The sequence below is a fragment of the Macaca thibetana genome, chromosome 7, assembly GCF_024542745.1.
Source record: "Macaca thibetana thibetana isolate TM-01 chromosome 7, ASM2454274v1, whole genome shotgun sequence".
Taxonomy (NCBI): domain Eukaryota; kingdom Metazoa; phylum Chordata; class Mammalia; order Primates; family Cercopithecidae; genus Macaca; species Macaca thibetana.
In genome coordinates, this window is record NC_065584.1 from 68258217 (window position 1) to 68276297 (window position 18081).

The window sequence follows — 18081 nt, forward strand, 5'->3', positions numbered from 1 at the left end:
CTTCCTGCCAACACTATTAATGTTAAGACATTTTAGTAAGGGAAGGGCAAAGAAATTTTAGATTTAAGGAAGACTGTCAAGTATCAACAAGCAATAACATAACCTATAACCCAGAATGTATTTATACTAATGGATATAGCACATGATCTTTATTTTAAAAGATTTTTTAAAATTATGCAACATAATATGAAAAGTTACTATATAACTTTCCTGGGACTGCTATAACAAAACACCACAAAACGGGTGGCTCAAACAATAGAAATAGATTCTCTCCCATTTCTGGAGGCTAGGACTGCAAGATCAAGGTGTCAGCAGGGTTGGTTTCTTCTGAGGACACTGAGAAAGAATCTGTTCCATCCCTCTCTCCTAGCTACTGGTGGTTTGCTGGCAATGTTTGGTGGCCCTTGGCTTATAGGCACATCACTCCAATCTCTGCTTTCATGTTGACATGTTGTTTTCCTGTGTGTGTGTCTACCTATGTCCAAATTTCCCCTTTTTATAGGAACACCAGTCATAGTAGATTAGGGCCCAATGTAATGACCTCATTTTAATTTGATTAGTTTTATAAAGGCCCTACCTCCAAATAAGGTCACATTGTGAGATACTAGAGGCTAGGGCTCCAACATCTTTTTTGGGGGGAACACAATTCAACCCATCACAATTACCTTAAGGTTAGTAACAAATACAATGTTATTAGCATAATCACAGAATGACCTTTGACCTTTGGCAGCGGGAAACAGTAACAATCAGTAACTATTTGTAGTTTGCTAATTCCAGTGCATCATACCCTGTAATCTGACTTCTTTCCTGGCTTTCAATGCATCCATAATTGCATCCTAAGTAACACAGATAACCTATTTCCAAACAGGTGTCCTGTTCCTGATAAGCCTGGAGAAGAGACCATTTCTCATGGCCTCCTCATCACACACATGTGCACATACACGCACACACACATACATACACACACACACAAACAGCAAGCCTAGTTGGTAGCCTGCTGTCTGGACCAAAATAATCTGTTTAAAAAAATAAAAAAGTGTGGGGTTGGGATTATGTGGGCAAATAGTTCTTGTGAACTTAAGAAACAAAGATTAAACTATCTTACCCAAAAATCAACTGACATGGCAACAGAGCAATTCAGAATAAACTAAATATGAAAATAAACAAATTTCAAAATATGTCATTTTATAGTGTAACAGTATAGTAAGAGATCATTATTTATGGAAAATATATGCTATACTCAGAAAATTATCTTAATAATTATTCTATACATATTTTAAAAGCTAAAATAGTTTTGTACTTATTTCTAAACTATGCAAGTCTTTTATTTTCTTTTAACTGTACATTCAAATAGAAAGATTTGCAACTCCTAGAATTATTTTGTGTTAAAATGTTATTGCATCTGTTTCAATAGGGTCATTGGAGCATAATAATATTTCTCCCAAAACTACCCCGCCACTCAAGACAACAGGAATTAATGATATGGAATGTAGCTCAATCAATGTAGTCTCTGGAATTTCAGAAAGGTGATGTGAGGATTCTAGTGCACCCTTTCCCCAGGAAGATAACCATCTAACTAAAGTTACTAAAAATAGAACACACACAGATTTAAACTCTCTGAAAATTGTCCTAAGGGCACACAGAAAATGAAAAAAAAAATTTATTTAGGAAATTTTCCTAAATCTCAGTAAGAGCAGTGAAAGTCTGTGACAGCTGATCCCACACACCCCTAGCTTTATGCAATAGATAACCCAGGTGCTCTAATCCAGGTGGGTATGGCAAAAAAAAAAAAAAAAAAAGATGACAAAACAAAACAGTCCTCACCAGCTCCGCCAAGCTCCTAGGACTATCATTTCATCCTGCCAGCATCTCTTCTCCCCATCCCCATTCCTGTGTATAGAAGCACAATTCTTGGGGGAATGGCTGAAAAAGACTGGGACTCCCTTCCCCGACTCAGCCACCACTCATAGGGCACAGGCTCTACTCCAAGCATCACAGGCTGGTAATACTAGCACCACTCCTTCCCCTCCCCAACTCACAAGGATGAGCCAAGGAAATCAGAGGCTGCCACCAGTGCCCACTCATATAGCAAGGATGTCACTTGGGAAAAGCAAGTCAATGTCCATACTTCCAGCTTCAGTTCAGTGGCACAGAGTCTCTGCTCAAGGGGAAACGCAGGTTGTAAGGATGAAGAGCTCTGAAGCTCTGACTGACAGGAATGACTTTATTTGGAAAAAGCCTGGAGAAATTCATTCCTAAAGGCACTCCCAGGAACAACGGAGATTTTGGTGATTAACAATTAAAGTGGGGAGGATAGCTCATATCAGTAGCAACAAATGAAATGGCAAATTAGCCAAAAATTTAACAGAGAGAACCAGGAAGAGGCAGCCAAGAGCCTTTTCGGGATCACACTCACACCTGGAGATCCAGAAGTCTGTTCACATGTATTAAGCTGCACCCACTCAATACTAATCAGAGTAGGATGTGGGGAACACTTGAAAGAATTTCACAAACAACACACATAGATCTGTCAATATAATACAGAATCCTTACTTGCTCACAGGGCTTAAGTACAACTCTGATCAAACGCTTACTGAATAAGTTATACTGACCTATTGGTGACTCCTAAGAAATCAAACTGAAAAATATAATCACACTCATCCCTGGTGATTTGTAAAACTGTGCCTGTCAAAGACTATGCCCTCTCAGAAGCAACCAGAGAGAGAACCTCTAAGCTACTAGTAAACGGCTGAATGCCAGGACCAAATTGTAAACTACCTGCACTGTTATAGTAGCCACATACATGTCTTTGGCTAATTACGGTTTTATGAAGAGACAGAGGCATCCCCTAAAGAGGCAGGCTAAAAGATAAAAACCAAACAAAAATCTGAACAGTAACATTAGAGACTTCATGCTGCAAAGAAAATATGTGTCATAAAATTAGTCCAGAGAAGTCACCAAGCAAATAAATGACCAAAGAAACAACCACAATAATTCTTAGGAAGTAAAAGAGAGAGATAGTGTCCAGAGTTGTCACAATACAGTATCTTAAATGTCCAATTTTTCAAGAAAAAATTATGGGACATGCAAAGAAAGAGAGAAAGTGTGACCAAACAAAAAAAAAAAAAATTGGAGGCAATAGAAACTGTCTTTGAAGGGCCCAGATATTGGACTTAGCAGGCAAATATTTCTAAAGCACCCATTATAAATATATGAAAAGAACTAAAGGAAACCATGTTCAAAGGATTTTTTAATGTATGATAACAGTGATTTATCAAATAGATAATACCAACAAACAGGCAGAAATTATTTTTAATGGAAATTCTAGAGTTGAAAACCACTGAAATAAAAAATTAACTAGAGGGGCCAAAAAGTAAATTTAAGTTGACAGATAAAATAATCTGTAAATTTGAAGACAGATTAATAGAGATTATATGCTCTGGAAATATTATGCCAGAAAGAAAAAAAAAATGAAGAAAAATGAACAAAGCCAAAGAGAAATGTGGAATACCATTAAGCCCATCAACAAACACATACTGGAAGAACCAAAAAGAGAGAAGAGAGAGAAAGAACAGAAAAAAATTCAAAGAAATATTGCTAAAAACTTACCAAATTTGATGAAAAACACAAATTTCCACAATCAAAATAGTCAACAAACTCCAAGCAGGATAAACACAAAAATATCCACCCTCAGACATATCACAGCAAAAAATGTTAAAAGACAAAATCAAAGAGAAAGTCTTAAAAATCACAAGAGAAAAATGACTGATTACATTCAAGGGAGTCACAGTAAGATTAACAGCTGACTTTGCATCATAAACAATTAGGACAGAAAGCAATGGAATGATGCAAAGTACTGAAATTAAAAATAATCTCTCAATCAAGAATCCTATATCCAGTAAAACCATTTTTTAAAACTAAAGGTGAAATAAAAGCAGTGTCATACACAAAAACTAAGAGAGTTTGTTGCTAGCAGATCTGAATCACAAGAAACACTTAAGAAGATCTTCAGACTGACTCATAGAAGGTGTACAATAAATACTTGGAAAATAAAATAATGAATTACTATTAACTTTCTTTATATGACTAGTATATAAAATGTGTTATTTAAATTTCATGAATATGGTGAAATCAGCTAAAGTAATTATTTCATTAACTCATTCTTGGTAGCAAATTAATGTTCTGACTGTAAAATTTATGTTTTAAATAGCAGTCATTTTTGAGACTTTACTTCCTGATGGCATACTCACTTTTATGAGTTTAATTGCATCCCCCTAAAATTCATATGTTGTAATCCCAACCCCCAGTACCTCAGAATGTAACCATATTTGAAGATAGTCTTTTTAAAAGTGGTTAAAATGAGGCCTTTAGGGTGGCACCTGTAATCTGATATGACTGATGTCCTTATAAAAGGAAAAGACACCAGGGAAGCACATGAGGAAAGGCCACCCTGAGGACACCATGAAAAGGCAGCCACCTGCAAGCTAAGGAGACAGGCCTCAGGAAAACTAAACCTGGCAACACCTTGATCTTGGACTTTTAGCCTCCAGAACTATGAGAAAATTAATTTCTGTTGTTTATGCCACCCAGCCTCTAGTATTTTCTTACAGCAGGTCTAGAAAACTAATACACCCACAAATCCAATGTTGAGGACAGCTGTTCTAATTTTTCTAAATTAGGAGCTAAAAAATGTTCAGCATACTAAAAATTTATAGTTTCTTATTCAAAGTATTTTACCATTGAATCAGGTCCTTTGATTTGCTGGAAGTTATCAGATGTTATAGACGAACCTCTACTACCTACATATGCAAAGTTCATACTAAATAAACAATAAAATGAATAACACTTTGAGCTGACATTTATCACTCTAAAAAATATAATTTGGGTAATTTTAGTGCTTAGCATTATTATCAAAGGCATTTTGAATTAAATATATTCATCCCTGAGGTAATCTAGGTCTCTAGTGTGAACAAAGAAGAAAATATTACTTGGCAGACAAACGGCTAAGGATGAACAGACACTATAGTCTGCTGGGGTATACAGAACAATAGAACATAATAGTAATCAGCAGCAGCAGCACAAATAGTTAGTTACATTAGGCTTATAATATACAAGGCACTCTTCTAAGCACATTTGACATATGAATAAATTTAATCATAACAACCATACACAGTTATTCCCATTTTAAGATGAGCCACAGAGAAATTAAGTAACTTACTCAAAGCCACATGACAAAAGTATGAAAGCTAGGCTGCAAACCCCTGTGTCTATGTTTCTAACCACTACACTACATGCCTATCTCTCCTTGTTTTCCTCCTTTAAGCTCACATGTCTAAAATAAAGGTAAAACTTCAGGGAAAAATACACTGGATCCAACTATTTATTACTTTGTGTTTTAATCACCAGCTTTAAACTAATCTAATTTTATTTCCTTTTTTTTTTTTTTTTTTTTTTTTTTTTGAGACAGAGTCTAGCTCTGTCACCCAGGCTGGAGTGCAGTGGCGCAATCTTGGCTCACTGCAACCTCTGCCTCCCAAGTTCAAGTGATCCTCCCGCCTCAGCCTCCTAAGTAGCTGGGATTACATGCATATGCTACCACGCCTGGCTAATTTTTGTATTTTTAGTAGAGACGGGGTTTCAGCATGTTGGCCAGGCTGGTCTCAAACTCCTGACCTCCAGTGATCCACCTGCCTTGGCCTCCCAAAGTGCTGGGATTACAGGCATGAGCCACCATTCTCGGCCTAAAATAATTTAATTTTCAGATCATCAAAGTTTTTATTTTACTCATGCCCTCAGCATTAGCATATGTAAGAACAATCCATCTATCCCTGTGTTCCTTATAAACCTATAAAATATATTTACCAATGAATACAATTTTAGACTTTATCAATCACTGTCAAAATATATCAGGTAGTAGTATAAATTTATATAGATGACATATTATATTCAGTGTGTAGTCCTTATTTTAAAATCTACAAAATTATTCTACAACTTCCTGATCTGCTCATTGTAATTCTCTAGATGTACCCAGCCTTTTAATGGTATGAAAAAATACCACCTTTAAAAAACAAAATCCCTAAAGAAAGTCCACTTGAGCCACTCCATTGCATTTGCTTATCAACATCTTTTGTGTTTTAAGTGAGCATTAGAAGAGACATAGAACTGTCTGATTGTTTCATATAGATAAGAGTGAATATAAAAGTAGGTCTATTGCTATAATTTGACCACATGCAGAATATAGCCATATTAAACAGTTCTAACAGAATTTATATTTTTATATATATATTTTATATTATATTTATATATAATATATATAATATATATTTATATTTATATAAATATATATTATATTTATATAATACATATATTATATTTACATATATATATATATATGTAGCTGTCTTACATACAATATGGTAAACCCAACATTATGTTATTCTAGAAAAGCTTTGAATACATCTTTCTATGATATTGTCTTCTGCCCTTAAGAGTGAACGCTTTCATTATCTTGTGCAGTTGGCAGCCTCTAAGTCCCAATGATCCCTAAGTCTTAGCACTAACATCCCTCTGTAATCCCCTCCCTTTGATTGTAGCCTAACTACTGACTGACTTCTAATGAATCGAATATGGATTCTATTGTGTAGTAATGTGACGTCACTTCCAAGATTACATTATAAAGACTGTAGCTTCTGTCATGGATACTCACTCTCTCTTCCTCTCTCGCTCATTCTGAGGAAAACCAGCTGTCTGACGAGGGCTGTCCTCGAGAGCGACCCAATTGGCAAGGAATTGAGAGAGGCTTCCAGCCAATAGCCAGTGAGGAACTGAGGCCCTCGATCCAAAAGCCTATGAGAACTGAATCCTGCCAACAATCACATGAGTGAGCTTGGCAGTGAGCCTGCAGCCTGGCCAACAGTTTGACTGAAATCTTATGAGAGGCCTCAAGCACCCAGCTAAACTGTGCCCAGATTCCCGACTTTCAGGATTGTAAGATAAGATTGAATTTGGAATTAATTTGTTACACAGCAATAGATTACAAATATGTTTAGTATACGATAATCAGTGTTGTACATTTACACAGTGTGTTGTTATATATAAAGAATTAGGACTCAAAATGATTTATATTCCTAATTCATCAACACCAAGGAGTGGGGAAGGAACCATGATATAGAGAAAACATGGATTTGGAAATCAAATGAATTTAACTTAGATTTTTTTTTTGGCCCTGCCCCCTTAATAACAGTGTAATTTTAGGAAAATTACTTAATAATTTAGCTTCAATGTTTTCACTTGTTAAATGCAAGTGTTTTAGCTTTTTCTGCAAGTATTTGTTCTACAGATTAGAAACAAAAAATTTAAAGAAGCCAGCACAGTAACTGACACTGGAGAAAAAAATTGTGGCAGGCCAATTCTCCCTGACAATCACACAGACAGGCCTGGATAGCACTCCAGTTACACAGAAATATTTCCACAGCACTGCCTTAACATTGAGCAAATAGTCAAACCTAGGGAAATCAGTACCCAGACATCAAAGCTAGAAATGAAACATATGGTCACTCAGTGCCTTGCATGGGCTTCTTCCTAACCTGGAACAAGCCAAAATAATAGAGACAGTCTTCCACTCCTAGTGCCAGGACCCATCCCAGGTCGATGAAATCTGAAATGAATCAAGGTAACAGAAGCAGCTGTTTGAATAGACTCATTGGAGAGTCTAAGGCAGCTCTTCAGACCAAGTTGTAAGGGAGATAAAATAGAAATAATCACTCTGGTACTAAAGTAGACAGGCCTTGAAGGTACTGGGACCCTCACGGCTTAATTGGACTTAGCAAGCATTTTTGCCTTTGACCTTCTAGTTGAAACAAAATTAGTAACCAATAGACTTAGGCGAATGCTATACTGCATGTAGGCACATAGCCCCAGCCTATATAAGCTCTAGGAAAATTGTAATACTTTGAGTTGGTCTGGTGGAATTAGCTGCGGCCTTCTCCCTGTATCCGGTTACAGCAATAAATTCCCTTCTTTCCTAGTTTGTCTGCTTCTCGTTATTGGGCCTCAAGAAAACACAGCTGGACCCGGCTTGGTTCCAGAAACAAAAATGACAGCTTTATTATTAGAAAATGAGTGCCAGTATATATCCTTAAAAATCTACAGTTATTCCCACCTAATTCATGGTAAGTCTGGAGCTAGCTGCTAGGCCGGAGCCTCTACTTTCAAGAAACTGAGAGGCAAATAGGAAAACAGAGCAGTAAATGAATAATTATAAAATAGTAGTCAGTTCTAAACAAAAAGCAAATACGAAGGTAACACAATAGAGGGAGAATACAATATATGCAAAGGTAATACAATAGAGGGTGACTGATTTTGCTGGGAGCATCAGAAGGCATCAAAGAGAAGGAATGCCTCAACAAGAGTGTGCTAGGGGAACAATGGAGGATGGGGTATATTACATCAGAGAAACAGGAAAAGGCATAAAGGTTTTAAAGAGAAGCAAGTATTCAGAAAACTACGAACGGTGCAGTATTGCTGGAATATATGTGGGTAGAAGCGGTCAGTGAGAAAGACAGAAAAGAGCACAGGAGATGTATCATAGAGGGCTTCATGTTCCAAACTCAGTTTGGGTTTCATTCCACAATTGAGATGGAATTGCTGAAGTGTTTTAAGCAAACACATTTTGCATTTTTTAATAAAAACTCTGATACCAATGGAAAATGTGGATTGCCGCTTGGACCTGGGAGGCAGAGGTTGCAGTGAGCCAAGATGGCGCCACTGCAGTCCAGCCTGGGTGACAGAGAAAGACTCTGTCTCAAAAAAATAAAAAAAGGAGAGAGAGAGAGAGAAAAAGAAAGAAAATGTGGATTGAGATGGAGGAAGCTGAGCCTGGAAACTGTCATAGTTGTCACCAAAAGAGATCATGTAAGTCTGAACTTGGGCAGTGGGAATGGAAAGAATGGAATGGATTCCAGAGATATTTGAGATATTTATGAGGCAGTTGATCATGGTGGGAGATAAGGCAGAAACAGAAACTAAGGATGACCTTCATGTTTCTCTAAAGAGAAAAGAAAAATTGTCTCAGGAAGAAAAAAGTCACAAAAGTAAGAGAGGACAGCCAAAGAAGGAATGGGTTCTCTTATTCCATCTCCAAAATAACTTCTACTTTTCCCCCCAAAATCACTGAAACAAATTTCTACATAGGCACTATAAATTGAATTATAAAGCTGTAAAACATAGAACATTAAAATAAAGTTAGGTATTAGTTTACTAAACTTTTACTTATTTTTAAATGAGCACAATTAGATAAAACTATTCAGTCTTTTGCCTCTAGCTTTGCATATGCCTAAAGAAATCATAAAGGCTTTATTTTTCTTGAGCAATTATGAAACATTTCTATTTTTAAATGGGAATAAAAATCTAATTTGAGAATATTTTCTTTTTTCAAATAGCAGTTGACCACATAATTATTTTTTAAAGTGATAATAGAGAAGTCAATCACATTAGCCTTCTGTAAACAATTTTCAGGCTTATAACACAACCACATCCCCATTGGATGTTCACAAAATCTGAAAGAAGGCCTCCCTATCTTCAGTATCCACCTTCCTTCTAAGGAACCTTATGCCAAAGACCTGACTAGCTAAATGAAGGGAAGGAGAAATACTGCTATTCAAGTTACAGCCAAGAAGTCCACTTTCATGTTAAGTGAGGCAAGATGATGTTCTTACTGAAGTATCAAGACAGTTCCCAATTATCAACTTTAATCATCCCAGTGAAGACCTAATTCAAAAAAAAAAAGCTCTTAGACATTCAGAAAGTCATTTCATATACATTTGTTAACTTGAGGATTTCAGAATCCAAATAGCTCTTTCTGCAACCCTAAAATAAAGCACTACAACAAAGTTAAGAAAAACAGTATGGTTAAAAATAATGAGAGCAATCTACCCTATTCATAGTTTCCAGTCAGAGAGCAATTGGAGAATAAAACAGAGTAAGTCTCATATTTTATTTCATCAGAGATAGACCGTATTGACTATGTAGTCACAAGTTAAGAGAAATAATATTTTAGTAATATTCTAGACACTGAATCTGAAATTAACCAAATAAGATAGAAAAAACTCTAGCCAGGCAGAAATACTTCAAAATACTCTCCCATCTCTCTTCACTATTTGGACTATAACCATTTTAAAGCAGAAAAGTCTAAACTCCCAGATGTATCCTTTTAGGTGGTTTTCTGATCTTGCTTAGTGAATGGTGACATGACTTTTTCAGTATCGCTTCAGTGTCTGATGATGTCCCTCCTTCCTCCCCTATCCCTTTTTAACCTTTTACGGCCCTGAAAAAACCTAGATTCTACTCAGGCTTGTTAATGTTAGACAGCATGTGATCCTCAGCATATATTTTTTTTTCACTTCCTGACATCCAAGCATGCTTCCTAACAATTCATCCGTTTACTTTGAGTAAGTCTTTCCCTTTCACAGAGTACATTCCTAGTGGAACTGTACTCAAGATGTCCGGCCCCCAACCCTTGAAAGACATCTATAAAATCCTAAAGAGTCTTTCTGAGAGATAGATTCTTCCTCTACCTATCCTCCCATTCCTCCTATGGCTGTAGGTGGAACCTATCGAGCTCCCCACCCTAGGACTTATTTCACCACAAAAGAAGTTAAGTCCTAACTGATGATGTTGATGAAAGTCCTTCTCCTGGTCTCATCCGGGCTTCATCATGGCTCAGAAAGATCACCCTTGCCCTTCCTGTTCCGCTGACTGCCTTTATCTTACAAATCCTATAAATGGGCTGACGGACTCAGCCCACCTGCACCCAGGTGATTAAATAAGCCTTTATTGCTCACGACCACAAATTTACTATAGTGATAGCACCCTGTTTCTGAGCCTGGTTCGCTAAACTTTCCATCCATTCCAGGGAATCTGAGACCCACCCTCCATCCCCCACCAAAAAATAATTCCTTTTGCTTATCTAAAATTGGTTTATTCTACTTGCAACTCAAAAACAATGATACAGTCATAACATTAGAAATGCCGTTTATGGGCCAGGCGTGGTGGCTCATGCCTGTAATGCCAGCACTTTGGGAGGCCAAGGTGGGCAGATGACTTGAGGTAAGGAGTCAAGATGAACCTGGCCAACATGGTGAAACCCCATGTCTATTTTTAAAAAATACAAAATTTAGCCAGGCATAGTGGCACACACCTATAATCCCAACTGTCAGGCCTCTGAGCCCAAGCCAAGCCATTACATCCCCTGTGACTTGCCCCTATAGGCCCAGATGGCCTGAAGTAACTGAAGAATCACAAAAGAAGTGAAAAGTCCCTGCCCCGCCTTAACTGATGACATTCCACCAGAAAAGAAGTGAAAATGGCCCATCCCTGCCTTAACTGATGACGTTTCACCACAAAAGAAGTGAAAATGGCCAGTCCTTGCCTTAACTGATGATATTACCTTGTGAAAGTCCTTCTCCTGGCTCATCCTGGCTCATCCTGGCTCAGAAAGCTCCCCCACTGAGCACCTTGCGATCCCCATTCCTGTCCGCCAGAGAACAAATCCCCTCTGACTGTAATTTTCCTTTATCTACCCAAATCCTATAAAATGGCCCCACCCTTATCTCCCTTCGCTGACTCTCTTTTTCGACTCAGCCCACCTGCACCCAGGTGATTAAAAAGCTTTATTGCTCACACAAAGCCTGTTTGGTGGTCTCTTCACACGGATGCGCATGACACCAACTACTCAGGAGGCTGGAGGCATGAGGATCGCTTGAGTCCAGCAGACTGAGGTTGCAGTGAGCTGAGATCATGCCACTGCACTCCAGCCTGGGCGACACAGTACTCTGTCTCAAAAAAAAAAAGAAAAGAAAAGAAATGCTGTTTATGGTTTTTCAACCTTTAGAGTCAACCTAAAATGAAACCCAAAACACACAATTTTGGTCATAGAAAAGACCAAATTTAATGGTAGTAACTTGGAATACATGGAAGGTGGTATTGCAAGACATTATTAGCATGCTTCCAAAGATCCCTGTAAAATGTGGCTTCTTTAACAGCAAATGATACAAGCAGATTGAAGAGGATCAGGAAATCTGATGCTGGTAGTTCCCAATTAATGGAGCTGTTGCTTATCTTCCTAGCATTAAATTAAACTTCACTAAGTCTCTTGACATCAGATAAACTTAAATTATCTCTGAGCTGCCTAAACAGAGTTTCTATACTTAATTTCCCTTAGCCTTTTTTAGCCTTTTCCTGGCAGCTTTTACTTGTCTTCCCTGATCATCTCAAGTGATGGTTTCAAGGCAGGGTAGAGCATCGCTGAAAGGCTCGGCTGAGTTTTATCAACTAGCAAATAAAGCATGCATCCTGTTTCAATTACCTCATATAGTTTATGGACATCTACCTAATAAGAATTCACTCTGAGCAGGTGCACTGCATTTTTATTACACAATCGTTTCATTAGTTGTACAACTGCATGTCCTCAGATGCCCTAAATATGAGCCAGGTTTCTCTCACCAGCAGTCTCACACCAGGTGAAAGGTAGCAACTAGGAAGAAGGAAGAGTAGAATTGCTAATATCCTGTCACATTAACAGGAATCACGACACTGACATAAGTTTGAAAGTACAATAAATAGAAGCAGAAAACGTTAAACAAATAAAATTAACCATTTGAAGGACTAACATTAATATAATGAGAAGGGAAATAAGGCAGAGATAAAGTAATTTTTTATAGTTAGGAATTTAACGTTTTGCTTTCTATTGCTGCATTACAAATTACTACAAACTTCAAACAACACAAACTTATTATCCAACAGTTTCTGTAAATCAGGTGTCCAGCTATGTGTTATCTGGATCGTCTGCTCAGGATCTCACCAGGCTAAAATCAAGCTGTCAGCCAGGGATGCTTTCTCATCCTTGTGATCCTTTTCCAAACTCTCTGGTTGTTGGGAGAATTTACTACTTGCAGTTTTACAAGTGAAGACCCTGTATATTGCTAGCTGTCAGTCAGAGATCACTCTTCACTCCTAAAGGCTATCCTCAGGTCCTAGCCATGTGGCCCTCTTTGAAAACATGGCACCTTCCTTTTTCAAGGCTTGTAGGAAAGACTTTTTCTGGAAAGACTCAGTCACTTTTAAGGGTTTACCTGAATAAATCAGGCCATGCCTGGGATAATCTCTTTTTAATTAAGTAAAAGTCTACTGATTAGTAACCTAATCATCGGAGTGATAACCCATCCTATTCACAGATCCATCTACCTTCAAGTCCAGAGGATGACACAGGGCATGCACACCATGAGGAGGGAATCTTAGGGCTCAGAATTATTCTGTCTACTACGATAGTCATGATCTAAAGTAGACAATATTCAAACTTATATTTAGACTTTTTCACAACTAAAAATGTTAAAAGCTTTAACTATCTTCTATGTGCTGGTGATTGTCCAATATATATTCATGGACCTGATCTCTTTGTTGCATTCTGCACACATATTCTCAACTCTTCCTGAATATCTCCAAATACTTATTCCACTAGCATCTGAAACCTAATAAGTTCATATCTTAATTATTTGTTACCACCAAACCTCCTCCTTATAATATTTCTTGTATCAGTTAATGGCAGGCCATTTATTCAGTCTCTTAAACTGTAAACTCCGGAGCCATCTGTCACACCTGTTGATTCCTCACCTTTCATAGTGACCAAGACCTCTTTCCTAGCTCCACATCTGGCACCATCACCACTGCCACATCTTGGCCAAGCCTCATATCTTTTACCATATTTCCATCTTCCAATCTGCCCCCTACTAATCTATCCTCCAAGTTCCTAAAAGGTCATCTTCCTAAAAATCAAATCTGATTATGCTGCTTCCTGTTTGAAAGCTCTCCTCAATAAGATCCAACCCAACTCTCACACTCGTCTCCATTTGCTCCTCATTCCTCCCCTAGTCCTCCTCTCTCACTTCTTTCCCATGCAAACACTATCTTCTAGTCATATTGAATTTCTCACCATTTGACAAATAAGCCATGTTTTTTATAATTACCTAATTTTACACATGCAGTCCTCATGGTTTACAATCTTCTAGTTTCCTCCCTTTTCCTTCTCCCTCTTACCTTCTTGCACACTGCTCCTTCAAATAGTGAACCTCTCATTATTTGATGAACACACCTGTCCTTTGACAATCCTATGTCTTTTCATGTATTTTTCTCTCTACATGGAATGCATTTATCAAATTCCTATTCATTTTTCAAGACCCAGCTCAAACGCTGCCTTCTCTAGGACAGATTTCCTCATCTCCTCACAAAGAATACATTGCTTTCCCTCACCAAATATAGTTCTTTATATGATTACCACATTTTCATCATCATTCAACTTATTATCTTCGACCCATTCGACCAACACTATCTTCAGAAAAAATAATCTCTATTATTTATATCCGTATTCTCAGTACTAAACACAACTCCTGGCACTTACTAGTTACTCAACAAATGTTTAAAACAAAACTAACTCACACGCAAATGGTCCCTCAATTTATGAATATGATAACACTATCATGTATATATATATGAATGTTTCCATACCCATATAGAAAATTAAAACTTCTCCTTACTTCACACCCTGTGCAAAATCAATTCCAGATGAATTATAAAGCTGAATGTGAAAGTTTAAAATAAAGCTTCTAGACGATAAATCTGCAAAACAATCTTATGACCTTGGAGTAAGCAAAGGTCCTTAAATAAGACACAAATGTGTTACTCATGAAATAAAAGATTGATAAATTGAAATACAATAAAATTAAGAACTTTTGATAACCAAAAGACACAACTAATAAAATGAAAAGGCAAGTTACAGAGTAGGAAGATATTAGCAATACATATATCCAACAAAGAACTTGCATCAACCACAAAGCACGTTTTTTAAAAAAGAAGAAAACAGCCCAATAGGAAAAAAAAGAGCAAATGACTCAACTGGCACTTCACGGAAGAAATCTAAATAATCTATATGGATATGAAAAAGTATTCAATCTCATCTGTCATCAGAGAAATGGAAATCAAGTTCACAAATGTGATATCACCCACCTACCACTTTGGCTAAAATTTAAAAGACTGACAACAGTAAATATTTATGAGTTTATGGAGCAACAGGAATGCTCATACACTACTGGTGACACTTGAGAATGATACAATGTCTATGTAGCTGTTTGGCAGTACACACTAAAACTGTACACACTCATACCCTATGACCCAGCATGCTCATTTCTAGGTTTATAGTCACAGATGTCCATACATATGTGTACCAAAGAGTATGAACAAAACGTTCATACAAGTACAATTTGTAATATCCTGAAACTGGAAACAAAAAATGTCATTCACCAAGAGAATGGATAAACAAAGTATGGTATATTCATAAAATATAATATTATACACCAATGAAAATGAATGTAGCAGTTGAAGTCAGAGGGGGCATAGTGGTTGAAAGGGAGCACAAGAAGAACTTCTTAGGGTACTACTAATATATTCCCAATCTAGGAGCTGTTTACATAGGTTCATACACTTTGTGAAAATTCATGAAACTGCACAATTAAGATTTTTTGCATTTTTCTGTATGTATATTATAATTCAATTAAAATTTTACTTAAAGTAAATGTCACTCCTCTAACATTCCTCAATATTAATCATCTGTTGGTTGGACTGTAATTGCTATAATCAATAAGAACCTGAATAGCTTGATAGCATGTTGCTTTTCCTAGAATTAATTTTTGTACTGAGGACATAATCCCAGCATGTTAAAACATTTGAAAGTAGAATAATAGCCTATTACACTTGAATGTCCCTTTAACCCGTTAATTTTCCAAGGGTTAAAAGTCTGAAAAGCATCATTTTACGATGTGCGTATAGCTAATTGGGCACAACTTTCAAGCACAGCTTTAAGCTCAATTCAGAAAGTTACACCAAATCATTCTTTCCATTATTAAAAGGTTCCATTGGGAAGATTTCAAATGAAAATGTTGGCTGTTATTGCCAAAAATCAAATTACCCCTTATCTTTCCTTAGAAAGCTGTGTCAGCCTATCTTGTGATAGGCTGATGGCAGTCCCCAAAATATCAGGTCCTAATATCTATAAATGTTATCCACAAAGAAAAAAGGATCTTTGCATAAATGATTAAGGTTCTTGAGATGCAAAGCTTATTCTGGATTATCCAGGAAAACTCTAAATGCAATTACAAGTGTACTTTTAAGAGGGAGAAAGAGAAAGATCTGACTAGCAACAGAAAAAGAGGCAATGTAAAGACAAAGCAGAGAGAGATTTAAAGATGCTAGTCTTTTCTTATATATTTGTTGGCCACTTGTATGCTCACCATCACTAATCATCAGAGAAATGCAAAGCAAAACCATCATGAGATACCATCTCACCAGTCAGAATGGCTATTATTGAAAAGTCAAAACATAATAGATGATGGCAAAGTTGTGGGGGAAAAAAGAATGCTTCTACACTGTTGTTGGGCATGTAAATTATTGTAGTTCAACAAATGTGAAAAGCAATTTGGAGATCTCTCAAAGAACTTAAAACAGAGCTACTAGGCAACCCAGCAATCACATGACTGAGTATATACCCAAAGGAAAATAATCATTCTAACAAAATGATACATACACTGGCATGTTTATCACCATGCTATTCACAATAGCAAAGGCATGGACTCAACCTGGATGCCCCCAATAGAGGATTGCATAAAGCAAATGTGGTAGTTTGCTCCAAATGATGGTTTCCAGCTTCATACATGTCCCTACAAAGGACATGAACTCATCCTTTTTTATGGCTGCATAGTATTCCATGGTATACCTGTGCCACATTTTCTTAATCCAGTCTATATCTCTGTTTTGATACCAGTACCATGCTGTTTTGGTTACTGTAGCCTTGTAGTATAATTTGAAGTCAGGTAGCGTGATGCCTCCAGCTTTGTTCTTTTGACTTAGGATTGTCTTGGCAATGCGGGCTCTTTTTTGGTTCCATATGAACTTTAAAGCAGTTTTTTCCAATTCTGTGAAGAAAGTCAATGGTAGCTTGATGGGGATGGCATTGAATCTATAAATTACTTTGGGCAGTATGGCCATTTTCATGATATTGATTCTTCCTATCCATGAGCATGGAATGTTCTTCCATTTGTTTGTGTCCTCTTTTATTTCATTGAGCAGTGGTTTGTAGTTCTCCTTGAAGAGGTCCTTCACATCCCTTGTAAGCTGCATTCCTAGGTGTTTTATTCTCTTTGAAGCAATTGTGAATGGGAGTTCACTCATGACTTGGTTCTCTGTTTGTCTGTTATTGGTGTATAGGAATGCTTATGATTTTTGCACATTTATTTTGTATCCTGAGACTTTGCTGAAGTTGCTTATCAGCTTAAGGAGATTTTGGGCTGAGACAATGGGGTTTTCTAAATATACAATCATGTCATCTACAAACAGGGACAATTTGACTTCCTCAAAATTTATTAATTGAATACCGTTTATTTCTTTCTCCCCCTTGATTGCCTGGCCAGAAATTCCAACACTATGTTGAATAAGAATGGTGAGAGAGGGCATCCCTGTTTTGTGCCAATTTTCAAAGGGAATGTTTCCAGTTTTTGCCCATTCAGTATGATATTGGCTGAGGACTTGTCATAAATAGCTCTTATTATTTTGAGATACATCCCATCAATACCTAGTTTATTGAGAGTTTTCAGCATGAAGGGCTGTTGAATTTTGTCAAAGGCCTTTTCTGCATCTATTGAGATAATCATGTGGTTTTTGTCTTTGGTTCTGTTTATATGATGGATTACATTTATTGATTTGCATATGTTGAACCAGCCTTGCATCCCAGGGATGAAGCCCACTTGATCATGGTGGATAAGCATTTTGATGTGCTGCTGGATTTGGTTTGTCAGCATTTTACTGAGGATTTTTGCATCAATGTTCATCAGGGATATTGGTCTAAAATTCTCTTTTTTTGTTGTGTCTCTGCCAGGTTTGGTAACAGGATGATGCTGGCCTCATAAAATGAGTTAGGGAGAATTCCCTCTTTTTATATTGATTGGATTAGTTTCAGAAAAAATGGTACCAGCTCCTCTT

The 18081-nt window shown here is 37.1% G+C and overlaps 1 long non-coding RNA gene across 1 annotated transcript in view; it reads right to left on the bottom strand.

Annotated features, from left to right (window-relative positions):
* The window catches only part of LOC126959618 (uncharacterized), a 504393-nt gene extending 492044 nt beyond the window's left edge, over positions 1 to 12349 (bottom strand). Inside the window, exon 1 of the long non-coding RNA XR_007727578.1 lies at positions 11681 to 12349. This is a non-coding gene — a long non-coding RNA (uncharacterized LOC126959618). The remainder of the gene's footprint in view (positions 1 to 11680) is intronic.
* Positions 12350 to 18081: the final 5732 nt, after the last annotated feature.